Raw genomic sequence first — 27,822 nt, 5'->3', positions numbered from 1 at the left:
GCTACTTAACTCTCCGTGACCCAACGAGCTAACCACACCTTTTAATGGTAGTAGGAGGACCTCCAGAATAAAGTTTTTTCCGGCACCCTCTACTACATTTTAATTCACCCTTCCAGTTCAGGATACTGATTGCCCTGGCCCACATACCCCCACTTCACCAACAGGCAGCTGGACAAAAAGATCTCCGCCAAAGAGCCCCTCTTTGAGGTGAGCCCGTCGGGGATTGCACCGCCTCCCCGACGAGGAGCAACCGCCGATGATGAAGCATGACATCCTTCGGGGTGTGTGAGGCAAACATGTCCAACATAATGGATGCCCAATGTTGTTTGTAACTGCGCCTGGACCCAGCTGGCCAACTGAAGATATTTCAATCTGAGAGACCAGGTCCAACTCTCACACTGAGATGTTCCCATGTTATCAAGGTACCATCTGGGATTAGGTCCCCCCAGACCGCCAGGCCAGATTCCCTTAATGGAGCCGCCAAACTATCCGTCAGACACACTGGTCCTCCCGGTGACTCCCATAAGGGAGCCGTTCTATGGAAGTAACCAAGATTGACCGACCTCCTCAAATCTGCCCAAGTTTTGCCCAGACCCTGCAAAACCTTAAGCCTGACTTTTTTGAAATACTTAACGCCCCCAAATTTGAACAAAAAACCCTCCACCGGTAAATGAGCACCCTGAAGCATTGCTAAAAACATCTCTCCTACACCTATATTGACTGGCATTTTCAGTAGCATACGAGCATGGGAAGGTTGGAAGGCCCAAGCATAAACCTGAATATCAGGCAGGGCAAGACCCCCCTTCTCCCGTCGCCGTCTCAGCTTCTTCCAAGCTAGCCTTGAAAATGTATAGCCCCAAACAAAAGAATCAATGTCCCTCTGAATTTTATCAATTTGTGGTTTCCCAAAATGAAGAGGGATACAATTAAAAAGAAAGGTGAGCTTTGGAAGGGTATACAGTCAAAATATCGAGTCAAAAATATAGAAGTGCAGATTGTTAAAACTTGAAGATGAGCATGTGATCTTTGCTGTATCTTGTTTTTTAAGATCTGTTATAAAGTTCCGGAAAACCATGTGTTAAAACATCTCTTGCTCTGGGTTTTACCCTGCTCATTGTTTCGAACAGCAGATATTGCACTTTAAAATGTACAGCATCTGAAATTCTTTTATTTTGTTTGTTTATTACATTTGCTGTTTTTAACTGTCAGTGCATATGTAAACATTTAATGATTGTGATTATGTCTTGATGTATGTGTAGTGCTTTTATGATTTTACGAAAATCGAATAAAGCTATATTTACTTACTTACTTACTTACTAGAAGTGCAGTAATATCGAATTAAAAATATAGAATGGACAAAACATCAAATGGACAGAATATAGTCAACAAAAATATCGAATAGAATTGCAGTAATATCGAATTAAAAATATAGAATGGACAAAATATCGAATGGACAGACTATAGTCAACAAAAATATCCAATTTGAGGTAAGTTAATATCGATTTTTTTAGTAATATCGAATTTTTTAGTGTTTTTTATGTTAGTATATGTGTGAAAAGTGTTTATTTTATTATTTATTTTAAGTAATTAATTTTATGGTATTTAATTTTTGAGTAATATAATTCTGTAGTGGGTTGTGGGTTTATAGGGGAATAGGGTGGGAAGTAATTTAATTATAATTAATTAAATATTTTGATTTATTTATTGGTATTTATTTTGAATTATGTGTTAATTATTTTTTAATTGGTAATCAATTAAAATATAATTGGTAATTAATTTTATTAATTGATTAATTGATAATTATATTAATTTTATTAATTTATTTTCTGTAGCGGGTTGTGAGTTTATAGGGGAATAGGGTGGGAAGTAATTTAATTATAATTAATTAAATGTTTTAATGTATTTATTGGTGTTTATCTTGAATTAATTGTTAATTAATTTTACATTGGTAATTAATTTAATTATAATTGGTAATTAATTTTTATTAATTGATTAATTGATAATTATGTTAATTTTATTAATTTATTTTCTGTAGCGGGTTGTGGGTTTATAGGGGAATAGGGTGGGAAGTAATTTAATTCTAATTAATTAAATGTTTTAATTTATTTATTGGTATTTATCTTGAATTAATTTTTAATTATGTTTTAATTGTTAATTAATTAATTGGTAATTGGTAATTAATTTGTATGAATAGGTAATTATTTTCAATATCAATTTTTTATTTGTATTTTTAATTGATTAATTATTATATTATATTAAATTGGTAATTACTTTTTTTTTTGTTTTTGTTTTTGGTGAACCTTTATTTGTATTGCAATCAGATACAGGTACAGGCCTACAACCTTCTCGGCCGGCCGCGAAAAAAGGTAAAAAGGTAGCAAGCAATACGAAGAATCTGAGCAGTGCAAAAGCCGGAACGACATGTACACAGGAAACAACTCGTGGGCATACGGTCAGGTCCGAAATCAGGATCACAGAGGTTCATTTTTATATAAGGAGCTGAAGAAGTGCCATACAATCACACGTGGTCCTACAACTCAGCACGCAAATCAGGATATCCACAATGAATATAAACACAGACGAAGTAGTGAGGTTACGGCACATAAATCAGGAGAGACATTGGCACAAATCCGATGAAGAGCAATCCCCAACCCCACCCCTCAAAGCAGTACACGTTACAGGAACCACGAATGAAGACGACACTATAGAAAAAGATGAAGACTAAAGGGCCATGGAAACAAAAAATGGACAAACCCCACCCACCTACCCCCACCCTGCACACCCGCGGAAGGCCAAGGCCTACCCCCCCAGCTGCGTGCCTGTCGCCCTAATGGAACCCAAAATTAGAAAGAGAAAGAGAAAAGACAAAGAGCATAGATAGAGGAGGGCCCTCAAAATCGCCACCCGGCTCCGCCCATCGCCCCTGTACGTGGAGGAAGTCCAAAAACAAAATGGAACATCGAGGAGAGCGTCAAGTACCAAGCACATCAAAGATACATCTCCAGTACAAACACACCCAAAGCACTGTCAGTTAACGTGGGGGCCACCGAAACCCAAAAATGCCTACCCCTGGCCTCGTCTATCAACAGAACCACCCAATGATCCCTTGTCAATCAAGTTACAGTACTTTATGGAGGATCTGAAGGATCCAAGCGAATCAATCCCGAATAATACCAAAAGAGGGTTCAGCAGTTCTAGTCCATCCAGACGTGTGCCGCTGAAAGTCCAAGGGCAGCAATATCATGCCCGCGGGTGCCACAAAGTCCTAGCACAGCAATACCATCCATGAAGTGGAAATATCACTGTCTGGCGAATGCCACGGTGTTGTCGAGGCGGCCCGAAAAGGAGAACAGCAGCGCGTTTCTAGGATCAGGATAGGCATGTGTCCCAAAGAGGCCCCAACATGTGCATCTGCGCTGTCCAGGGAGGACGAAGGTCTCTCAGTAGTAGAAGGTAATTACTTTTAATTAATTTGTAATTGGTATCAATATTTAATTTATTTTTATTAATATATGAAGTATTTACTTTCTCTACTGTTGCACTCACTGGAGTGGGAATAGTAATTTTTACTCCTACGCTATCCAACGCTTTCCCTACTGTTGCACTCTCTGGAGTGGGAATAGTAATTTTTACCCCTACGCTATCCAACGCTTTCCCTACTGTTGCACTCACTGGAGTGGGATTAGTAATTTGTACTCCTACGCTATCCAACACTTTCCCTACTGTTGCACTCACTGGAGTGGGTATAGTAATTTTTACCCCTACGCTATCCAACGCTTTCCCTACTGTTGCACTCTCTGAAGTGGAAATAGTAATTTTTACCCTCCCACTATCCAACGCTTTCCCTACTGTTGCACTCACTGGAGTGGGAATAGTAATTTTTACCCCTATGCTATCCAACGCTTTCCCTACTGTTGCACTCACTGGAGTGGGAATAGTAATTTTTACCCCTACGCTATTCAACGCTTTCCCTACTGTTGCACTCTCTGGAGTGGGAATAGTAATGTTTACCCTCCCGCTATCCAACGCTTTCTCTACTGTTGCACTCACTGGAGTGGTAATAGTACATTTTACCCTCCCGCTATCCTACGGTAAAAATATTGTATATTGTTTATTAATATTATGTTCATATATATATATGTATTAAAAAATCAACTTGTATGTTTTGTTTTTTAACTTACATTAATTATTTAATAATTTTAAGGTTATTTAAGTATTTTAAGTATGTTTAAGTTAATTATGTTTATTATTTCATTAATTTTCAATTACTTTAAAGACATTAAAAAAAATCGATATTTTGACTAACTACAACGATATTTTTGATTCGATATTTTTGTACTTACCTGTTTGGAGATAGGGATTGGATATTTTTGCATTCTATATTTTTTCCTCGATATTTTGGTAAGTCTATATTTGTGTAATCGTTATTATGACAGTGATCCCTTTGGGAGTATTTATATTTTGGCCAGATTGACTCTACCGATGATAGAGAGGGGGAGCGAAGCCCAGGTCTTCATTAGCTTTGCGCGCTCTTTCCCCACCACAGTCAAATTGACCTCAGCCATCTTGGCTAAGTCTTGCACTATGTTAACCCCCAAATATCTCATTCTGGGGCTTATTTGGTGCTGAGACTTATTTTCGGGCTGGTTCCAGGCCATTATCTCGGTTTTAGCGGCGTTAATCTCGTACCCCAACACTAGTCCAAACTCCTGAGCTTGACTAATGACAGCTGGAAATGCCTTATCTAGGTCGGCAGTATAAATTAGAATATCATCAGAATACAGGGCTACCTTCCTCTGCCACCCTCCATACCTAAACGGCTGAATATTGAAATCTTCTCTAAGTCGTTGAGCGAATGGCTCGATGTATAAGTCAAAGAGGAGAGGGGAGAGTGGGCAGCCCTGTCTAGTACCCCTAGATATATTAAAGGGTGCCGTAGTGCTGCCGTTCATCAGAAGTCTGGCCGAGGGGCTCCTATACATAGATTGCACTGTACGGCAAAACGTCTCGCCTAGATTGAATTTCCCCAAGACCTCTGACAGGTATACCCAATTTACCCTGTCGAAGGCCTTGGTGGCGTCCAAATTCATGGCTGCCAAAGGGATGGAATATGCTGAAGCCAGATCTATGGCCCGATTAGGTCATAAGTTAGGTACGATATCTGGCGGCTCTTCACTAAGCCCTTCTGATCTATATGTAAGATGTCCCCAGCCACTACATTCAATTGTGCTGCCAGTATAGAAGTAAAGATTTTATAGTCCGCATTCAATAGCAAAATGGGTCTGTAAGACCCACAATTGAATGCCGGCCTTCCTAGTTTCAGGATCAATACTATGATGGCATCGCTCCATGAATCTGGTGGCAGCAGGCCTGCTTGCAAGATCTGATTAAATAGTCTGGTCATAAAAGGGATGACCTGGTTCCCAATACTTTATAAATCTCGGAAGGTAGGCCGTCTGGACCTGCGGCCTTACTGTTCTTACTATTGGAAATAGCCTCCCTTACTTCATCACAGGAGAATTCCCTGTCTAAATTTAGCTGTTGTTCTAAGCTAAGAGAGGGAAGCGAGACATCATCCAGCCACCTCTGTGCCCCCTGACTGTCCACCCCACCATCCTCATCATAAATGGATTGAAAGAAGTCCGAAAGGCGTTCCGGATTTCATCATCAGTAACTAAAGAACCCCTCAGTTTCTGATCTCCTTGATATAGCTCTTTGCTCGGTCTGATTTACTCTTCCAAGCAAGGAGTTTGCCTGCTCCTTCTCCATATTCGAAATGGGAGATCTTACTGGCCTCCCATCTTCGAATAAGCCTGCTATTTAAAATATTTTCAAGCTCAGTTCTTAAACCAGTGAGCTTATCTCGTTTTTCCTGTAGGATTTCAGGAGGCACTGGCAGGGAGAGGTCTATCTCTGCATTTTTCATCCTGGTTTCAATGTCTAGGATCTCTTCCTTATACTTTTTATTCCTATAGCATGACCTGTTAGTAATTTGACCGTGCAAAAAAGTTTTTAACGCATCCCAGGCTGAGGTTATTGTGGCTGTGCCCTCATTCACCTCCAAAAACCATGCCGCTTCCTGTGAAAGAAAGAGAGCTTCTTCCTCCTCCAGAAGTATGGCTCGATTAAAAGAGCATGTCCTACTAAGACTGGGTGATTGGCTCTTCAGATATAAAAGGACACTGGAATGATCTGAAAGATGGGCTGCCAGATATGCTATGTTCTTTACCAGGCTTCTCAATGAATAACTGACCAAGACAAAGTAAATTCTTGACTGATGCCTTTATTTAAAATTTCTATACGAAACCATCATCTGCTGCCCTGATCTGTCCCTCCAAATATCCGAAAGAGCGAACTGCCTCATGGCCCTAAGCAAATATTCCCGAGATTTAGAAGAGACAGCAGCCCTGCTAGTTAGAGTTTTATCTAATTCTGGGCTCAAAATGATGTTAAAATCCCCTGCTAGGACCATTGGCTCTGGGAAGTCTACTAAATGCGAAAAAATGGACTGCAAACTGGTAGGGTCATCATGGTTGGGACCATAATAACCGGTTGGCGTTAACAGGGTGTCCATTATTAAAGCTTTAACTATGACCCACCTCCCATTTGGATCTTTTAGATGGGAGCAAAATGGGCCCTAGTCGAATTCTTAAAAATAATGGACACCCCTCTAATATTTGCTGACTGGTTTGTGCTAACATAGGAACCCACCCAGCTTTGAGATTTTAACAGAGAAGTCATTTCTGTTTCCAATAAGTGTGTTTCCTGGAGGACAATTACCTGCGCAGAACAGTCCCGCAAATTCTGCAAGATCTTATCTCTCCTTGGTCATCTGGTGCGCAGGCCATTGAAATTCCAGGGAAGATTCTGGAAAGAACTCATGGCGGCTCCCAATTCTCATCTATCAGGATGCCGGGGTCAAATCCCAGGCCCCTCAACACCTGGGCTCTGATCTACCCATATTCCACTCCCTTACTGCTAGCTCCAAAGATGGACATCTCAAAGATGACGGAAATTAGGCTGTTTTTATTTTTATGATTCCCACTCCCCCTCCCTCCATCCCTGCCCCTACCCCCAAACCTCATCATCCCCCACCCAAGGAGAACCCTGCCCCCAATCACCCGGACAAAGCACCGATGGTTGCGTCCTGAAGGTTCCTTCTAGCCCCTCCCCAAGAAAACACACCCAAACGTGCTGAGGAAAAAAAAAAAAAGAATAATGAATAAAAAGGAACCTAACTTTAGCTAGGCCTACGATATCCTACAATAGGTATAAAACAAGATATATATCTGAATATTAGATGACTAATAATTATAATAGATTTCTCGACACTAAAGCCAGCAAAACAGGAGGAGAACCTTAGAACAAAGGCTAAAGGGTAAATGTATTTAACCCAACTGTATGCCTGCTAACACATTTTCAGCTTCCTGTACCGATCTCACATTGTGCATCTTGTTTTTAAACATGATCTTCAGAGAAGCCGGAAATTTAAGCCCGGCCACCGCTCCCAACTTCCTGAAATCCTCCAACTTCCTACCCAGCTCCCACTGCCTATCTAACGTGAATTGTGCCAGATCTGATCTAATCTGGAAAGGGAAGTCCTTACCCTTCAGAGATTTATATTTGAGGGATTGTGGGAGGGCAGGCTTGATAAACAGGCGAGAAGGCTGTATGAACTTTCTAAAAGAAGGTGTTTTGTTATCAAAAGTTGAATAGTGGGTTTTGCAGAACCTAAATTCCCTTGATCCTCCTCAGAGTCACTTTGTAAAGGGCTGGATGGTGTTCTATTGGGCGGCGTTCCCGTGGCCGTGGTTCCAGGCTCCTCTTGAGTCTTGGTGGGGTCTCCCCGGATGCTCATAGAAGCGAGGATAAAAAGAAGGGAGCCATCAGGTATTTGGGCTCAATAGGGATTTATGATTTACACTACCAGTCACCACACCTGGGAGTGAGTTAGGGACATTTGGGACGTGAAATTAAGGGTGTGACTAAAGGGTTGCAGATGAAAGTTTTATCGGGTGATAGGAAGGAGCCAAGAAAACAATTTTATAGCCTCTTTTTTTAAGTGTCTATTTTGTTGAGTGTAACCCGGGTAAGTAAAAAAACAAAAAACAAACGTACAGTGCTCAGTGCACCCTGACCCGTGTGAAGGCAACCAAAAGTACGGTTATAACCATTAAGAAATAAAGGCTGTGATACCGGTAATTACCCCAGGATATTCCTTCCACCACCCTCTTCCTCCCCCGTGTCCCCAGAGACCGCAACTCTGCCTAGAGTTGCGGCCGCTCTCCAGCCTCCTCCAGCGCACACCACCAATCTTCGGTCCACTGCTCTTCGGCATCCTCGTCTTCTTCCTCCCGATTGTCTTCAGTCTCCGCACGCTCCAGAAGTTCCGCGTTGTCCTCGCCGGGTCTCTCCCTTTCTCCGCTCTCCGTCTCCTCTCCTCGCTCCGCTTTCCCGCGTTCGGTCCTTGACCCCTCTTCCTAGTTCCTGACTCCTTTCATTTGCTCCTGTGAAGTGCTTCCGAGTTTAACCCTGCCCACTTCCGGTGACTCCTCAATGCCTCGCTGTGGAGAAAAGTCACAGGGAAATGGTAATCGTCCTGAGCGTACTCCTTTCCATCAAGTCCAAGGATGCACTGTTTCGATTCCGGACGTCGGACTGTCCGTTCCGGGACGATTCACAGGGAAGTGTTGCATCGACTTTCTCACAGGTATAAATTAAGGATCTTCTCCTTCACTGAGTAGGTGTGGAAATTAATAAGGATTTTCCTCAGCTTTGTATGGTTCGGGTTTCTTCTAAAGGATCCCTATGAATTCTCTGAATGTCCCGATCCAATTGCTCGTCTGAGATCTCTAACTCAAGTGATTCCTTTAAAAGCTTGACCATGAAGAGCTTAAGATTGCCGTCTTCGCTCCCCTCTAGAACATTCAAGATTCGCAGATTATTCCTGCTGGAATTATTTTCCAATATTTCTATCCTGTCCCGTAAAGCCCCATCTTCTTTTTTCAGGGCCACAAGGTCGGCTTTCACAACATCTAACTGCTCCGTTAATGTCCCCACATTCGACTCTAATACTTCTGCCCTAGTATTTAGGAGATCTACTTTTTTGTCCAATGATTCGCAGAAGCTCCTGATCTCCCCCTGATTTGCTGCTGAGACTTCAAAACCTTTTTTTATATCTGCAGATAATGAGGCCATAAGCAGTTCTAGGGAGGAAACCGAATGGACTTCTGAAACTGGAGATTCTGGATTCAGCACTTTTTTTTTTCCAAGACCTTTATTGTACAAGTCCAATATTACACAGCTTATGGCCCACAACCCCATGGGCCGGCCGCAACACAATCAAATGCAGTTCAACCCTGTCTGAATAACACAGCCCATTATCCGACAACCCAGGGGTCCGGCGGCGCAATAGAACAATTTGTGAACATAACTCGCATTTTATACCTGATAACTCATAGGTCCGGTTTTTCTGTTTTGTACCAACAACATAGCTGGAATAACAAGCACTGGCGTTGCCAATAGGTCTCGCAGTAGGAAAGTTGGAGCTATTACAATTGCAAATAACAATGCCTTTTATTTTTGTTTTCATTTTAACCACATGGCTGCTGGGCGTTTTCCCCCCCCTGTGCTGGAAAATGCCATTTTAGTGGCACCATGACAAGCTCAGCTCGTCATCAGCACACGACACCCGTGGGTGATGATGAGCTGAGCTCGTCATCAGCATCGAAAGGGTTAAAAACATAAAGGGCTTTGTCATTTACAAAACCAATAGCTCCAACTTTCCTACTGCGAGACCTATTGTGCACTGCACAGTGTGGTTGAAAGTGGCACTGCGTGGGTGTGAGTGGCTTTGAGTGAGTTGCGTTGCATGGGTGAGTGGCGTTGCGTGGGTGAGTGGCGCTGCGTGGGTGAGTGGCGCTGCGTGGGTGAGTGGCGCTGCATGTGTGAGTGGCGCTGTGTGTGTGAGTGGTGCTGCGTGTGTGAGTGGTGCTGCGTGTGTGAGTGGCGCTGCGTGTGTGAGTGGCGCTGCGTGTGTGAGTGGCATTGCGTGTGAGAGTGGCGTTGCGTGTGCGAGTGCCGTTGCGTGTGTGAGTGGCGCTGCGTGTGTGAGTGGCGCTGCGTTTGTGAGTGGCGCTGCATCTGTGAGTGGCGCTGCATGTGTGAGTGGCGCTGCATGTGTGAGTGGCGTTGCGTGTGTGAGTGGCGTTGCATGTGTGAATGGCGTTGCGTGTGTGAGTGGCGTTGCGTGTGTGAGTGGCGTTGCATGTGTGAGTGGCGTTGCATGTGTGAGTGGCGTTGCATGTGTGAGTGGCGTTGCGTGTGTGAGTGGCGCTGCGTGTGTGAGTGGCGTTGCATGTGTGAGTGGCATTGCGTGGATGAGTGGCGTTGCAGGTGTGAGTGGCGTTGCATGTGTGAGTGGCATTGCATGTGTGAGTGGCGCTGCATGTGTGAGTGGCGCTGCATGTGTGAGTGGCGTTGCATGTGTGAGTGGGGTTGCATGTGTGAGTGGCGTTGCATGTGTGAGTGGCGTTGCATGTGTGAGTGGCGTTGCGTGGATGAGTGGCGTTGCGTGTGTGAGTGGGGTTGCGTGTGTGAGTGGCGTTGCGTGTGTGAGTGGTGTTGCTTGGGTGAGTGGCATTGTGTGGGTGAGTGTGGTGTTGCGTGGGTGATAGTGGGCTTGTGTGGGTGTGAGTGGCGTTGCGTGTCTGTAAGTGGTGCTGTGTGGGTGAAAGTGGCACAGAGCCTTTGATGTGGCCTGGCGCAGGAGAAATGCTGCTGCTGATAATTAAATATAAATAGTGTTTAGTGGGTGATAGTGGGCTTGCGTGGGTGTGAGTGGCGTTGCATGTCTGTAAGTGGTGCTGTGTGGGTGAAAGTGGCACAGAGCCTTTGATGTGGCCTGGTGCAGGAGAAATGCTGCTGCTGCTAATTAAATATAAAAATGCTGCTGCTGCTAATTAAATATAAAAAGTGTTTAGGGACTCACGGCTGCCGAGAGTAACAAGGCAGTGCTGGGAGGGGGGCTGCGCACCAACTGAAGTGCTCTGGTTGCACGGGCTGCGGCCGTGTGAAGTGATAAGCCTTTGAAGTACACAGGCATGCTGTGACGGAGGTGTGAGAGGTCTGGCAGGGAACAGATGGCCTGGCTGTAAAGCAGGGGGCGGGGCAGCGCTGGGGAAGCCTGTGGGAGGGTGATTGATGCCTTTGATGTGGGGAGGGAGGAGAGCCTTTTGCGAGCCTTGTGCAGGAGAAATGCTGCCGATGCGCGTGCATGTTTAATCACGTGATTCACGTGAACTTCATGAAAACCGCGGCTGAAAGCCCTTGGTTTGACGATGATTTTGGCCACTTGAATTCTCGTTCCCTCAATGCGCTTGCGCGCATTGTAGGTCACGAGACCTAAAAACTAACAAAATACAAACCGTAAGGTAGACATACATAATGAGAGTACAACACCTGTCCCTCCCTGTACGCGACATATACAATCTGTGGGTGAGCACCGACCCCCACTAGTGGTTCGCGTAGTGTAGCGCTCCCCTGCAGGTGGGTAAATCTGTTGGATTGACATACTGATTCGGGCCAACCAGTTTCATACTCCCTCCCCCTCTGTGTTGCTGATCGTGGGTAATCTCAAAGGTCTCTATGCCTGCACCCCCATCCCAGCTCCTCATTACTCATCCTCTTCCTCTTCGTCGGAAGGTATTTGCTTGTCTTCCTGCAGGGGTTCGCAAATCCCACCCCTGAATACATTCCACGGGGACCATATCTTGTTCCATTTACGCGGGCAGGCCCTGATGGTGTATACTGCCCTCTCCGTAATCATCACCCTAACCGTGTTCGTACATCATTGTGCCAATGTGGGGGCGTCTGCCGCACCCCACTTCTGCGCTATGTCACGTTTTGCTATCATCATTCCTATCGTGGACCACTGCTGGCCATGTCTGGAGAGATCGTTAGGTTCCCAAACATTTAACAGGCATTTTCGTGGTTCAGGAACAAGTGACAACCCCACTGTTTGGGATATGGTACGCATTATTTGCCTCCAATACTCCACGATGCGAGGGCATTCCCACATAGTGTGAATAAACGTCCCCTCCTCCCCACATCCATGCAAACAGTAGGGATGCTGTGTCCGCTATATTAAGTGTAGTGTTGTTCTCGTGTAATATACCCTGTGTAAAATCTTGAGCTGCACGAGTCAGAACTTTGCCGATATGCCCACCTCCTTAAGTGACGCCAATGCTTTGTTCCATTCAGAATCGTCCATGTCTCCTAATTCCGCCACCCATTTATCTACCAGTTTTAATGTAGGGTCTCGTAGTTTGTTAAGCAATTTGCGGTAAGTGAGTGAAGTAGCTCGTTCTTGCATGTAATCTGTGAGGAGGCGATCTTCAAGGGGAGATGTCTCTGGAACCTCCGAGTCGGGTTGAATGGCTGTAAGCAGGGCATGCCGAATCTGCACATATCGATACGATTCCGTCAGTCCCAACTCATATTGCTGTCGCAACTGAGTGAAGGGGACCACCGTACCCTTGACCCACAAGTCTCCCACTATGGAAATTCCAATGTTGTCCCAGTGTGTGAATTCCTTGCAATGTCTCAAATTCCCCAAGGCTCTGGTGTTCCACAGTGGGGTAAGCTTAGTAATTCGCCCCTTCCACCCCAATTTTGCCTGTGCAGTGTGCCACAGTGTGGTAGTAGGTCTCGTGGGTCCCACCAGTTTGTCCACAAGGCGTTTATCGTAGAGAGTTGCCAACATACTGTTGGTTCCCAACTGTGCCCTATCAGCCTTGTATGCCGGGTCGTCCTGGGGTGCATGTAGCCACTGGTTAATAGGTTTCAATTGAGACGCCCAGTAATACAATTGCAGGTTCGGCAGCGCGATCCATCCATCGTACCAACCCCTGTTCATTTTAGCCTGCGCTATGCGTACCGGGCGATTACTCCATAGAAGGCCGGACACCAGCGCCGACACCTGCCTGAAATAGCCGGGTAGCACCGGGTATGGAGTGTTATCTAGGACATATAGAAATCGCGGCAGCGACATCATTTTATATAGCGCCGCTCTGCCCAGTAGGGTCAGGGGTAGCGTCGCCCAATACTGAACGTCTTGTTTCAACCGCTCCAACGGTGGTTTCAGATTTTTCCTAAAGAATTCCATTGGTCTTTGGTGATGTGGATGCCCAGGTATTTGAAGGAGGACCCTGCTATTCTTAAGGGGCAGTCATCGTCAAGAACCGGGGCCGGTCCCTGTAGTGCATACAATTCTGACTTCGCCCAGTTAAGGGTGTATCCTGATGCTTTTCCCTGCTCGTCACACAGAGCCAGAAGTGCCGGTATGCTATGATCTGGGTCCTTCAGATACATGAGCATATCATCCGCATAGAGCGAGAGACGATCCTCCCACCCCTCTGCCCAGGTGATCTCCTTCAACAGTGGGGTCGAGCGTATCAGTGTCGCCAGGGGTTCCAATGCTATTGCAAAGAGTAGCGGTGACAGGGGCATCCCTGCCGGGTGCCTCTTGCTAAAGGGAACGTATGGGAAATGTGGCCGTTCGCCACAACCTGCGCTATGGAATTAGTGTATAGTAACCGAACCCAAGCAATGAATTTAGGACCGAACCCCATATGAGCCAGGACCTCAAAGAGGTATTGCCATTCCACCATATCGAAGGCCATCTTCGCATTCCTAGCCAATATGACCGCCTGTTCCGAGTGCGACTTCGCCTTAGCCAGTACCCCATGGAACCTGTCCACCATGGCATAAACTGTCGCGTTGAAGTCTCCTCCGACCACGATGTCTCCCTCCGGTAAGGTCATGAGAAAGTTGCCTAGTGCTGGAAGTGTAACAGAGTGGAGTGCTGGAGGGATGTACACCAATACAACATTTAGGAGCCTCCCCTCCCACTGCCCCTGGATCGCCGCAATACAGCCCTGGTCATCGACCTTAGTGCTCAGCAGGATGAACGGTGATGATTTCCTGATTAGAATACCTGTTCCCCTGGAACCCGACGTGAAGTCTGAGTGCACCGCCATTGTGTACCCCCGTCTGTCTAGCGTTTTGGACGCCCCCCCGGTGAGGTGTGTTTCCTGCAGAAGCACCAAGGCCGGTCCCTGCCTCTTCACTGCATGCATTGACAGTCTCGCTTGACCTTGTCTACCAGCCCTCGCACATTCCAAGTCATTAGTCGGAGTGGTGCGATCTGTGACCTCGGTGTCCCACCCTCACATGTAGTGGATTGAGAGTTGTGCATGTTCGACCTTGTAGCCATATTTTTACCAATTGGATCCTATAGTCGGGGTGTGTTGTCCGTCCCAGAGACCCGAATATTGTGTATGCAAAGAAGTGTGTCTTGCCCTTACTTGTGAAACTTCAAAAACAACCAAACTGTCACCCCCTGTCCCTCCCTCCCTGCCTCCCTGCTTATCGGACATACAACTGCCCGCCCCCCAACTTAGCAGAGTGCTTTACCCTTCCAGTGAACATTGTACTTGCTTGCTGGGGTAGAGTACTCCCCCCCCCCCCGGAGCCCCGGAGCAGGCGGCTCCCCTGCCCTCTTCGGATTCCCCCAGGCCAGTGTCCAAGCGTGTCCAATCTTCAAAGTTCTCATCGAGCAGCACTCAGGAGTGTATCGGGTATTCAGGATTCCTCTCCACCGTCCGCACCAAGGTGTTCTTGTGGAGGCGACCGGGCCGCTCCATCTCAGCCCGACGTCTGTGATCCCGTTTGGCTGTCTTCTCGGTGGCCCCAGTTAGACCTGTGCGTGCGGCGGTACGGCCCCACATTTCTCCAACCCTCCAGCCAGTCTTGGGTCGCTTCCGGCGTATCAAAGAACCAGACCTTATTGTCCGCGACCACTCTCAGCCGCGCCGGAAAGAGCATTGAGTAAGACAGTTCCTTAGCCCTTAGTGCCTTCTTGACCTCCAGGAAAGTCCTCCGCCGACGAGAGACCTCAGCCGTGTAATCCGGGAAAAAGACCACATTGGAGTTTTGAATCTGTATGGGTGATGACACCCTCGCTGCCTGCAGGATGGCGTCCCGGTCGCGAAAGTTAAAGAGTCTTGCCAGTATTGGTCTCGGGGGGGCCCCTGGTTTTGGCTTCCCACCGGGGATTCTGTGCACCCTTTCCACCGAGAAAAAGTGTGAGAGCCCCTTGGGTTTCAATTGCGTCTTGATCAACTCCTCCACGTAGAGGTCCATCGCGCGCGTACCTTCCGATTCTGGAACCCCAAGAATACGGACGTTATTCCTTCTTGAGCGCCCTTCCTGATCGTCCAGTTTCTCCCTGAGTGATCTGTTTTCGGCCTCCACTCGCGCCATCGCTGTTTGCAATTCTGACTCGTCCTCTACTAATGATTTCATAACCACCTCGACCTGTTTCACTCTCTCACTCATTTTGTGAAAGTCTGCTCGCAATAAGGTGACCTCCATGGCAGTCGACCCCACTGTGGCTTGTACCTGCGTCAGTGCACGCATTACGTCTTCCAGCGTTGCCTTCTTGGGCCCCTTACCTTCCGATGTCTTCCCCGTGGACGTGCGAGGCTCCGCTTGGGGGGAGTTGTGCTTGTCATAGCCAAATTTTTCAAGTTTCAATTGTGTCGAATTGTGTTTGGGGCCTCTGCCAGCCATGGTTCCCTTCATCAGTATCGCACCTCTGCAGGGCTGTTGTTGTGTTTCCAGGATCTCACGTCCGCCACCGGTCCCTTGGCCGTCCCTACAACCTCTCTTGCGCGTTGAATGCCGGGTGGCTGGTGAGTGGGCGCAATGCTTTAGGTAAGATGTGCCAGATTACACTCCCCGCCGTGCACTTATGCTCCTCGGCTACTCACTGCACTGTATTCTGGTGACAACTAGGAAAAGGCGAACTTCTGACCTGGGCACTACAGAGGGAAAGCTCCGTTGAGGTCGCGGCTCCCACTCCTCGGCTGCCGCTGGGACCAAATCGACTCCGCCCATCTCCGCCCACACCGCTGTGGGACTGCGAGGCTGTGCAACACCTGAAGCCTCTTCCCGCAGCGGCAACGCCCCCCGCCTGGCTGAATTGTTACATTTCGCAGCACCCGCTTCGCGGGTGCTACTCACTGCACTGTACTCTGGTGACAACTAGGAAAAGGCGAACTTCTGACCTGGGCACTACAGAGGGAAAGCTCCGTTGAGGTCGCGGCTCCCGCTCCTCGGCTGCCGCTGGGACCAAATCGACTCCGCCCACACCGCTGCGGGACTGCGAGGCTGTGCAACACCTGAAGCCTCTTCCCGCAGCGGCAACGCCCCCACGCCTGGAGGGTAGATAAGGTACATTCTTAACGCGCAGCGGGACGCGCAGCGGGACGCGCACGGGACGAAGCTCGGGGCGAAGACCGGGCAAAGAGCGGGCCCGTTTAAGCCCGTTCAAGACTGGTCAGGACTGGACTGGGCAACCCCCCTAATAATTGGTTTTATGTGTTTAAGTAAATATTTATTAATATCGTTTTTTCCGTAAAGTTAAATTTAACATAGGGGCCCGTTATTCGTTTCTCCCTTCCCGATCACCTATTAGGTATTGCATTATTGTACTGCTAATTGCCTGTGACTGATTATGTCACCCAGAAGTATGAGGAGTACTGTAAATAAACAGGCACAAACTGCAGGCCAGGCCATAGGCCCCATTGACAAATTTATAGCCAAGGCTAACAACGCAATTACCCAGGGCATCACTCTGCTGGAGCGCCGAGTCTCGCAGGACCTTGCGGTCGCCAGACGCTCCTCATTGGGCCTGATAGCGGCAGCAACAACTCCACACCGCCCCTTAGATCCTGCCCCATTGCTGACCACAACAGTAGAAGTCCACAGTGTCCCAGGCATTGTGGACCTCTCGGCCTCCCTAAACCTCACCGACTCTAACCTGTCACTGGAGAAGTCACCTGTAATGTTTTCCCCCCAACTTACTACTGCTCCCAGTCCATCTGTAAGTAGGGGGCTAAAAGAGGGTGCAATCCCTAAGACAAGGAAAAAGGGCAGTAACAAAGGGAATAATTCCCATAAAACCATCTCTTCCCTGACTTGCCCTAATCCTGAATCCCTGCATGCACTACCCCCAACTGCGCAGTCTGTAGGTCTGGGTTTACTGTTGCAGGAGGGGGCTACTGACCCACCTGCACAAACCGTAAATTCAACGCTCATGGACAACATGAATCAAAGTGTGAGTATTTGTGACACTAGTATAGATGGGGAGTGCAAATCATGTAGTAACAATGACCTCATCTTGGTAAAAATCTGGTATTTATTTAGAACTCACCTAAAACCGTTAGAGCAGTCCCTCCTGAGGGTGGAAAAGCAGCTGGCGGAACTGACCCTGGCCTCAGTAAAAAGAGATGCTATGGCCATACAAACTGTGCCTCTCAAACCAAACCCAAAAGCACTTAAGGAGGGTTTGCCTCCTCCACCCAAGAAACCCAGCGTGACCGGAGCAGTGCAACAGAAGAAACCGGCAATACAAACTGCTCTGGTTCCGCCACCCCCAAAGCACCCGCACAAACTGTCTTGGCCCCACCACCCCCTAAGGCCCCTGCGCCTCTCCAAATCCCTAATCCTGTAACAACTAAGACACCTGTTGCCCCCAAATCCACCGTTAGAAGTAGAAACAGGGGAGGGTTACCTGTTCATCTCCCCCCCGAATCCACCCCATATGTGGTAATCATGACCGGTGTCCCTGAATTGGCGGAAGATGCCCACGAAACTCCCTGGTCGCTGAAAAACAAAGTGATTCACTGGCTGTCCACGAACAGACCTCTCCCACCATTCGTGGACAGCAAAGTCACATCAGTGAGAAGGGTAGCATGGTTGGGCGCTGTGCCGAAAAATATTCAGGGCGACTGCATTATTGTTAACTTCGTGGATCCTAACATGGTGGAGCACATCTGCTCGTGGGGGGATCACACAACCATGGATGGCATTGGGACAAATAGGCTGTCTTATTTTTATCCCCCAGCACCTAGATATAATACAGGCCCAGCCTGGGGGTGGACCCAAGTGGGGAACTGGGATAGACGCGGGGATCGGGGGGGGGGGGGTGGTCTGGGAACGGGAACAGGAATTTGCCCCCGCTCAATCACTGGGATGATGTGGCCCTCCACTAGCCAATAGGTACGAATGTCTAGATTGGGTGGACTGACCATTAGCATCCGCCACCATTTTTGAACAAATAAGTCCCCCATACACATCTACTACATCATTTGTCCCCCTCCCTATAGCTACCTCCCCTCTGTATGGTGAGACATCACGATACTTGCCTAGCCCTCAGATAATTGGGGGGAGGATTCAGAGTCTGCAGTGAAGGTAGCCAGTGATCACTCATGGGTGGGGGAAGTGGCAGATCCCAAGCCTATTGTTCATGCACCGGCCCTGCACCTCGATCGAGGCCGCACAAGTGGGAAGGACCGAATCAAAAAAGTTAATAGACGGGTAAACGTGGCGACGATGCCTCGAAGGGAGGGCGCGCCTAATAATAAGAACGGTGTGTCAGTGGGGGTAATGGCGGCTAATCCGTCCACTAACACTGTGCCCCCTAAACTAACACATCTGAGGCTAATCTGGTGGAATGTGGCCGGTCTAGCTAATAAGCTGGACACACAAGATTGGGTTACTTATGTTGAGACGGGGGATGCTTGTATGTTCCAGGAGACATGGGCCAGGGAAGAACATAACCAGCAGGGTTACCTGTCATTTTTCATCCCGGCCAGGTGGGAGGGAAAGGGCCGCCCCTCTGGCGGACTTACAACCTGGGTGGCATCTCATCTGGGGTGCCAGGCTTCACGTATACCGGTGCCATCGGATGACATCTTAGTGGTCCTACTGGCATGGCCAAACCAAGCGAAGCTTGCCTTGATAAACATCTATTCTAGGCCACTGGGGGTTTCGCGAGAATCTTCCACCATAGACGAGCTTTCGGCTTATTTAGGTGAAATTCCAAGGGGCACCCCCTATGTAGTTGGAGGGGATTTCAATTCTCACTTTGAGCCGTTGGCTGGCCTTCTAGAGGGACTTCCTACGGAAGAAGAGGCTAGCTGGTCAGTACCCTCTGTTGCAACACCTCCCCCGAAGGCATGGACACCTTTAGCACTCCAGATTACTGCCCTAACTTTAAAGCATGGAATCAGAGCCTGCAATGGGCGTATTAAGTCCGATATACCAAGCAAACCCACGTATAATAGAGTGGGAAGAGAGTCCCGCCTGGACTACGCCCTTGTACAGTTAGCGAACTGGTCATCCATTCTTGAACACAAACTCTCATGGTACAATGCAGCCTGCAGGAAGGCAAAGGGAGAACTCCTTAGAAGCATCAAGGAGGGATTAGGGGGAGAGAAGATACGTGAAAATAGGTGGGCATACAAAAAATGAGTTGCTCATGCTAAAACGGAATGGGAGGAGGGCCAGTGGGAGGAGCTTACCAGCTCCCTCGCAATAAGGGACTACCGAACGTTTTGGCGGGTAGTAAATGGGGGCTCGGGGAGCCTTCACTCGGCAATAGAGCCAAAAATTGCAGCAGGGGTGTGGCAGGCACATTTCCAGTCACTCTATAGCTCAGAGCTGGGAGAAACTCCCATTAACTCAGTAATGGACTGGCTGAGTTTGGCGGGGACCTGATCACAGTAGGAGAGGTCAAGGCAGCAATTACAGGACTGGCATCGGGCAAGGCACCAGGATTGGACGGTCTCCCTGGCGACCTGTTCAAGCAGGAGCACGATGTTTGGGCCCCCTACCTTGCTATTGTATTTAATGCAGTCCTGCATGGCATGGAAATCCCGAGTACTTGGCTGGGGGCAGAGGTGGTCCCTATATTCAAGAAGGGCTCGCCTCTGCTCCCAGCCAACTACAGGCCAATTAGTTTAATTGACGTGCCCCAGAAGCTTTTTGGAAGGATAATATTGAATCGCCTCCAGGATTGGGTGGAGGAAACTGACGCCCTTAGCCCATACCAGGCGGGCTTTAGGAAGGGCGTTTCCACAATAGACCAGGTTTTTCGTCTGAACATCATTTACTGGAGGACGGCGATATTCGAAGGCGGTAGCTTGTAGACTGTATTTGTGGACTTGCGGGCCGCCTTCGACCTGGTACCGAGAGGGAAACTCTGGAGTGTTCTGGCTGAGATGGGGGTCCCCCTGGACATACTGGCAATTCTACAGAGATTGCACCAAAACAACTATGCCCGAGTTAGGTGCGGGAAGTTTGGGGAATTAACGGACAGATTCCCCGTTTGCAGAGGGGTGAGGCAGGGTTGCGTATTGGCACCGACCCTGTTCTGCCTCTTCGTCAACGGGGTAATCGCCCACCTCAATGGCTCCGAATATACTGATGCCCCTAAACTGAACGGCAGCAGGGTACCTGCAATTATGTTTGCAGATGATACCCTGCTGCTGTCCAAAACTCCTATGGGGATACTTGATTCCTTGATTCTTTTGTGGTTTTCTGCACAGAAAGGGGGCTAGAGATTAATGCTATAAAAACTAAGTTCATGGTCTTGAACCCAACCAAAAGATCTCGCACGAACCCCTGGCTGGGATCATCACGCTTAGAGAGAGTCTCCACCTTTGAATACCTGGGTGTAACGCTGAATGAAACCATGTCCTGGGGGACACACCAGACTAGGGCTAACCTTAAACTTGTCCAGACCACAGGTGGCATTGCACGGATGTACAAGGCGCAGGCCAGGGGTGCCATCACATATGGGGCGGAATTGTGGGGCCACACATCCGCGCACAATTTGTCTCTAACTGAGAATAAATTCATTAGACAGATAGTTGCACTCCCGCCTAGTACACCGCTCCTCCCTTTGAGGATGGACTTGGGACTGAGACCCATAGCAGATGAACTGGGCCTCAGACCCATAGCTTTCTGGCGAAGGTTATGGAGCAGTGAGGAACTTTCTACCTACAGGGCAGAACTGATGGAGTTTCTAACCCACCCCAAAGCCTTGCAGATTCCCTGGATAAAATATATAAAAATGTCCTGTGAGAGAATGGGGTTCCCTGATCTGTGGTCCGATCCAGCTAATGCGTCACTTATGATCCCACGAAGAGTCCTGGCCAAGGCTTATTATGAGCAGAAACTGGCAACTGTTTTAGTTGGCCAGCGTGAGGGGTCATTAACATCTGCCTTCATACAAAGCAAGGATTCCTACAGGCTGGAGAGGGTCTTGGATGGGATGACTCCTGCACTGACCAGGAAGCTATTTCTCCAATGGAGATATGGCACACTGCCCTTGCGGTCATACACCAGTTCCTGGTCAACACCGCCCTCCACCAAGCAGTGCCCTGCATGCACTTGTAATGAGGAAAGCGACCTACATGTGGTTTTGTTCTGTCCAACCTATAAGGCAGCTAGGAAATATTGGCTTTTACCCCTTATCAGAAACTATGGTTGTAGGCAATACCTCCCGATGTATAGAATTTTAAAAACTGATGTTTCGGGACCAATGGTTTTTGCACTAGCCAAATTCCTTACAAGTGTCTGGCATACCCGCACCCGTATTTTAAAGTCGCAGTTGAGTACCTAAGTACAAGAATATGAATTCTAATGTATGATCTTTTATCTACTGTTACTTAAGATGTATTTACTTTATTTTCATGCTGGAAAGGTTTTATATTGTATTACATGTGTTTTATTGTATATCTTTGATGGTCAAATTGGCCGAAATAAAGATTGAAATTGGAATTGGCTCCTCTATTGTCCTTTATTCAATGGGATAGCCCAACTTAGCCTTCCGCGTGAGTGGGGCCCTCAGTGCCGGTATCTCTTGTGAGCTTCTCTCTGCGTGTGAGCTCCGGCTGCCACAGACGACTACAGGCCTTCGCCAATGTCTCTGCACGTGCAGGCTGGATTGTGACCTCCAGCGCCTGAGGCAGATCTGCCCTGCTGTGCAAGAGAGTGGGGCTGCGCTCTTCCTCCGATCGGAGTATCTCCCAGACGCTGGGTTGCCACCCGTGCCCGTGCTAAAAAGCACGATCTTCTGCCGCCGTTACCAGTGTTTCCCGGACTCGTCAATGCTTCCTCCACCCCTAAACGGGCTCCCGCTGACTTATGTGAACCCTGACAGGCTGTCGGGTAGGGTCCGCTTATGTGCCTCTCCGTTATCGCCGTTCTGATGCGTGTGCTCTTCCCCGGGGCCGACTTCTGGCGTCCCGTCCCCGCTCCGCCTCCACTTCCGCCCGGCCTCTGGATTCACCACAGCTCGCTGCTATTTGCCGCTCCCAGGCCCCGCCGATCGGGACTCCGTCCAGTCATTACCCGGTGTGCAGTATTGCTCAAACTCGCTCCGCTGGACGCCGCTCGGTCCTCGACCCAGATTTGCCCCTTCTGAGGTTTTGGAATGTCAGATTAGTAGACGGATTGCTGTGGGAAGCCGCCTCACTCCCGGAGCCTCTCTGTTATGCTGCCGCCATACTAGGCTGCTTGCTACGCCCCTCCGGATTCAGCACTTTTGCTCCACTTTCCATATTTGCTTCTGTGGTGACATGGCTCTTATCACTAGATGGACCCTGAATGTTTCCTGGGGAGGCAGAATGGGGTATCCGATCTACGGCCTCTTCCCCTTCTTTCCCTTCTTTCCCAATCTCCATTCTATTGCCTCCGCACCCCAACAGAGAGCTTCCCAAATCAGAAAGATCAATGTCTTCCCCAGACGTATGGCCTCCGTACTTAAACTTTACTGTTTTTAAGGCAGAATCAGCAGATCGGGGTTCTAGTTCTCTTATGGCCTGCTCCTCCAACCTTCCAGCCTCTCCCTGTCTCGCCAAACACAAGACTTCCGGTAAAACCTTGAAGTAAGACCTCAGAGAAGGAGTAATCCTAGGCTTAATGTCTGGCAGGAGACGATTAGACTTAATTATTTTAGAGTTCTTTTTTTTAACTTCCCCAGACAGGAAAGTAGAGATATTTTCCTTACGGATCTTCCCGTCTTTACCAGACTTCAGCTTCGCCTTCCTTTTAGCACAACTGTTACTAATACTAATATAGCTATCACTGTTGTTACCGTAATCTTCCCCAATGTCACTGTTCAAAGTATCACCAGAGATTACAGCACTAGTTACCAAGCTGCCCTCAAAAACACTCAGCTGCATCTGTTTGATGGCCTTCTTGGCTTTTTTGCCCCGTGCGTACCCTCCTCCTCCTCCACAACTTCTTTTGTCCTTATCCTTCCTGGAGCATTCAGTAGTGCATATAGGGGGGTGTAGCGACAGGATAATTTGTACTAATTGGACTGGTGGTGACCGTTGTCCACCGCCATCTCAGTATATAATTATGAATCCTTTATTTCCGACTTTTTCCTACCTATTTGCAAGGTTTACCTATGTGCTTGGACATGATGTCATGTCTCTTTCGCCTCTTACCGGGCCTAAAGGCCTAAGCTAGAGGGACTCCATCTTGTCTCTGCCCTGACTCTCTGAGGTGCTTGTAGGTCAGAGGTAGTGCTTTAGTTTTAACTTGTTGTTCGCTAGTTAGAAACCGGTGAAGACCGGCTCTTATCGAAGGAATGTGCTTATTTCCCGGGCTCCAAACGCAACAGCAGCTGGCCACTGTGGGTGCGTAGGGAGCGCGGGGCTTGGTACAGGAATTCGGTGGGAGGCAGGTTGCTGGCTGGAAATTTCCATGAAGAGAGGGCCTTCTATATTATCGAGGTGCAGTGGAGCAGAGAGGGAGTTCAGTTCCAGTAGTGACTGTAGTCAGTACCAATAGTTGTCCCCATGGATGCAGCAATTGCTATCGTAGCTGCAGTTGGAGTTTGCAGATAGCTGGTGAAAGCTGAAGAAGGTGGCAGTTTCGATGAGGCATAGCGGCGCAGATGTGTCCCCGTGATTGCAAAGCAGAGTCCCGAATGAACCGAAGCAACAGTGAGAGAGGTGACAGCTCGACTGCCAAGGCCGGAATGTGCAGGACCAAGGTGGGGCGTTCTTAGTTAGAGTATGATACATAACCATTTATTCTTTGCTCTTTCGGTTGTGCTTAGGTTTCCATTTGCATAAATGCTATTGCTCTTTCTACCTTATTATTGTTGTGTAATAGACTCCAATGATTACCCATTGCATTCGAATGTTATTTCTGAGGCAGAATTAACCTTTCTTTCTAGCCATTTGCTGACGTATAGAAGGATGTGTAATTCCCTTCTTACAGGTAACTGATGATAGTAGAATGTGTAGTTTATGACAAGGAATAACTTCAGATGAGAATAATTTGGCCTAACAGTTCTTGCTTGGGAGGATTGAGACCTTTCTTTACCAAATGCTCGCGGAGGGATGGTTATTTCCCCTCTAATGGGTAGTTGCTGATATAGAAGTGAGATCAGCTCTTGAGCAGGAAAGTCCAACTAATAATAGTATTCCTCTAATTTATTGTCATTTCCCCTTTCTCAGGTAGGTATTTTAGGTGTTGTGCTCTATAGGGTCTGAGAAGGGTGGTGGTACGTGGCGGCTGGGTGTGCTATAATTGGTAAGCTGATAACTTGGTATGAAAATCCGGTCGCTACAGGGGGGTAGATCCCAGTGGTTAAGTCAGAAGCTGAAGCCGAGATAGGGGAGCCCACACTACTTAAGGTAGATCCTACCTGAATATGGTGAACCTCCACGACCCCCCCGACCTCTACAGACCTATGGCCGAGCCAGGGGAAGAGCCTCCAAATCCTCCTGCAGGAATGCCCTGACCAATCCGGTTTCACAAATGCTTCCCTTTTGGCTTCTCTCCAAATCCTCGGTTTCTGTTATTTGCTCCAGATTGATGCTGCTCCTCTGGTGCTGCCTCCAAGGAGAGCGGGCCGCAACTCTCCGGCTCCTCCTTAGCTCCAGTACCGCGGCACCCCAGCATGTCAGACCAGTAGAGACGGGGAGATTGGGAGCAACAGGTTCCGTGCTCAAACAGCTTGGACTAGAGCCTGCTCTTCCTCCGCCCAAAACATATCAATCACAATCTGACTGCCAGCACTGCGTAAGATAAAACCTGAACTGGAATGCTGCAGCCGCCTTGAATAAAAATAAAAAGAAACACAAAACGCTCCTGGCAACGACAGGCCCCCCCACCCTGGAAAAGCACCAGAGGAAGAGCACACCGTGGCTAAAGCAACAGGCAAGCCGTCAGAACCAAAGCCAGAACCAGCCACCCGTCCCCGGGACGAGGCCGCCACTGCCGCTGCCGCCGCTGCCACCACTCAGGCAAGTGGAGCCGTGGAAAGAAACCCCGGAAGTCAAAACGACCCCCAGAAAGTTAAGGATCCTCAGCTTTAACTTGTGTTTTCAGCGCATCATATTCCGCTCCTCATAGCACGGAGAAAGCGGAGAGAGATGGGAGAGAGCGGGTAGAACCTTCAGACTCAGCAGCAGCTCAACACGCTTCCGCCATGTTCTCCGTCCCCCATCCACCAAGTTGGTGAACTTCTTTGGGTCAAGAGCAGTGGCACCTTCAGATACAATATGGCACAAATACATCGAAAATGGTCCTGCAAAATGGTCCCATTATTGAAAAGGCCAAATTTAGACCCACTAAGTTCAGGTAATTATAGGCCCATCTCTATACTCCCAGCGACAGGGAAGATGTTAGAATATCAGGTTAATGTACAAATCACTAACTTTATTGCAGAGAACAATTGCTTGCATCATTCTCAATCTGCTTCCGTGCTGGATTTAGTCCAGAATCAGCACTCCTAGAAGTAACAGACTACTTCAGAACCTGACTTGATACTGGCAAGAAAACAATCTTGGTCCTACTGGATTTATTAGCTGCTTTTGATAGGGTCTCACATGAGGACCTGCTTCTGCGGCTGGAAGAACTAGGCATAACAGACACAGCCCAAAATGTAATAACATGCTATCTTGAGGACAGACAGTAAGCTGTCTAACTACCCCCCTACACATCAGAATTTAAAGAGGTAAACTGTAGAGTACCTCAGGGGTCGGTCCTCAGTACCTCATTATTTAATGTTTCTATGCCCCTCCTAGCCGCAGTGGTACAAGCCTGAGGTTTCAATGTTGTGTCAAACACTGACAACACCCAACTGATGCTCGCCTTCAACAATGTGGACAATTCTGTCATAGCCAACTTTCAAGGTTGCCTTTTGGCAGTGGCGGAATGGATGCATTAGGGCTGCCTATGCCTGAACTTCTATAAATCTGAGGTTCTAGTTTATGGCATATCACTATTAAACACAGCGATCATTTGACCATCCAACTGGGAAGACTTCCAGCTCCAACCTCAGTGGCCAAGAGCTTGAGGGTTAAAATTGACACCTCACCCTCCTTTACAGCTTAGGTTAAAGCTATGGTCTGTTTTATTTTTCCTCAAATAGCTAGTAAAATGTTCACATTTTTATCATCTAATGTTCACATTTTTATCAGCTAATACACATAAATGCATCATGCATGCCTTAATTACATCTAGACTGGACTATTCAAATGTCTTGTTACTGGGGGCTCATCAAAGACATGTAAACAGACTACAGCAGGTTCAAAACGCTGCGGCCCACTTTGTGCCGAATACGGCACACCACAACTCAATTTGAAAGGGGCTGAGAATCACATATAGAACACTTCTACTCATTTTAAGGGCTGTGAGCTCGATATTCCCCAGCTATATTCAAAATAAGATTAAAAGGTATCCCCCCATAGCAACCTATGATTTACCTATCAAAATCCAGAACTGGCAGTAGAGTTTTCTCATTTCTGGCTCCAAAATTGTGGAATCCGCTTCCTAACATTTGCAATATTTCATCAGAAGCTATGTTGAAACCAACTCTTTAAAGAATTCAGAATTGTATCCCTAGATCAGGTCAGATAGCTATAGTTTGTTTGCTCTTCTTACATATACCTGCCTTTAGCGCCGGGACACTCCTCCTAGAGCAGCTGTTTGTGCTCTCTAAATGCTTTCATTCATTCATTCATTCAAAAGTAACTTTGCCTAGAGACAGCCTTTACTCTTGTTTTCGCATCTGTCCAAAGCTTGTTCAAGATGTCTACAAGGAGTCTTCTAGGAAAACACACCAAAATAATTGAAGTATGATGCATAAAGGAGAAGATACTTCTGGCGTCTGTAATCATTTTATAGGATATTTCACATTAGTTTTGAGTTTTATAGGTTTTTATCTCACACAACCCCTTTTCAGCTAAATTTTATTTGCTGCTTTCATCTCTGCTGCTGGACAGATGACAAGTAGTCATCTTTGCTTCTGTGTGCATGTGTTCCTTTCACAAAGACTGTGTGCTTTAAAACAGTAGTATTTGGTTCTTTAATTAAACAATTAGTGTACACGAATGCCACAGCAATGCTTTCCACCAATCACTGCAGCAAGCCTATACTTATTTTCTCTCTCTGCTCACCCCACAGCAATATGAATGCTCTTTGGCTAATGAAAATTACCTGAAGCTTTCCTCTAAAATTCGTCATATGGCCATGTCATTTCAATCCCTGCGAATCAGTTCTTCCCTGGTGGTGCTAAAACTTGACAATGTCAAACATATTTCCTCTTGCTTTTATTAACTGCTTTCTTTATGTTGCAAAACCTGCAAATTTACAACAGCAAACTTTGCAAGTGTGCACAGCCTTTTAGTACATCAGGTCCAGTGTCTTGTACTTATTGAACTAGTTGTAGTTATGCGACTGGATATGAATGACAAGCACATAATACGCAAACATTTTATAGCATTAGTAAAAAAATAATGTGGTTGGGAGGAATGTAAATGGGCTATTGCCCCATACTCATTGCTTCAGCCTGTTAATAAATCGCAGCAATAAGGCGCGAAAACACACAGGCCGCATGCGACGCCACGATGGACTGTGACAAAGAAAGTCTCTAAGGGAGGC

Source organism: Lissotriton vulgaris, chromosome 1_1, assembly GCF_964263255.1.
Source record: "Lissotriton vulgaris chromosome 1_1, aLisVul1.2, whole genome shotgun sequence".
Lineage (NCBI taxonomy): Eukaryota > Metazoa > Chordata > Amphibia > Caudata > Salamandridae > Lissotriton > Lissotriton vulgaris.
The sequence above is the reverse complement of the archived record's forward strand: the minus strand, read 5'-3'. Positions refer to the sequence as shown.